Below are 1035 nucleotides of genomic sequence, written 5' to 3' on the forward strand. Positions count from 1 at the left end.
TAGTTTATATGTGCTTGCTATTTCATCACCTAGGACATTTAAAAGATGTATATTCAGGGGCTAAGACTTAACAACTTGCACTACTTTATCAAAGACATTCTTAAGGGAGACTTTTTTTGAGAGATCCCAGCGGTAAAGAACACAACGACCAACCTGATGACCATTATTAGTCTCCAACTATTGCATTGCCTCAACTGATGGCATTTTACAATTTTGCTTTTCTAACTGAACCTTCTATTGACATTTAAACCATCGAATACTCAGGATGAGCACAGTGACTTTTCCTATGGAAGCATGCTGCTTAATATATTGATATGCCCCATCTTCTGAACTCTTCAGAAAATAATTTTAAAACCTGTGAAGAATGAGTTACCACCTCAGAGATGTTTATTAAAGTGCATATTTCTGCAGTGCTAAGAATACTGACACTAGCAAAACAGAAACTATACATCCATTAAGTAACTCCCCATTTCTCCCTTGTTTTTCAGTTGCTTAGTCCTTTCTGACTCTGCAGCCCCATGGACTGCAGCACACCAGGCTTCCCTGTCCTTCACCATCTCCTGGAGCTTGCTCAAACTCATGTCTACTGAATCAGTGATACCATCAAACCATCTGGTCCTCTGTCATCCCCTTTCCCTCCTCTCCTCACTCCTTCCCAGCATCAGGGTCTTTTCTAATGAGTCAGGTCTTGGCATCAGGTGGCCAAAGTATTAGAGCTTCAGCTTCAGCATCAGTACTTTCAATGAATATTCCATTTCTCCCTACTCCCAGAAAAAATTTTAAAATGTATTTTTAAAACCTTGTAACATTAAGGTTTTATGAAAACAACAAATCCGTACTTCTAGTTGTCATATAGAGTAAAGCCCAGAAACATATGAACAATTTTATTTTGCATTCCTTGAAATTTCCTAAACCTAGAAAAATTTTTGCTCCTCTTCTGAATAAACCTGAAAATATTTAACATTTCTTTTAAAAACACCTTTCTAAAAAGTGCTGCTGTGAGGATAGGCAACAAAATTAAAACCATTTCCAACC

This window comes from Bos grunniens, chromosome 5 (genome assembly GCF_055505025.1).
Source record: "Bos grunniens cultivar Pamir isolate PY7600 chromosome 5, Bosgru_T2T1.0, whole genome shotgun sequence".
In the NCBI taxonomy this organism is placed as follows: Eukaryota; Metazoa; Chordata; class Mammalia; order Artiodactyla; family Bovidae; genus Bos; species Bos grunniens.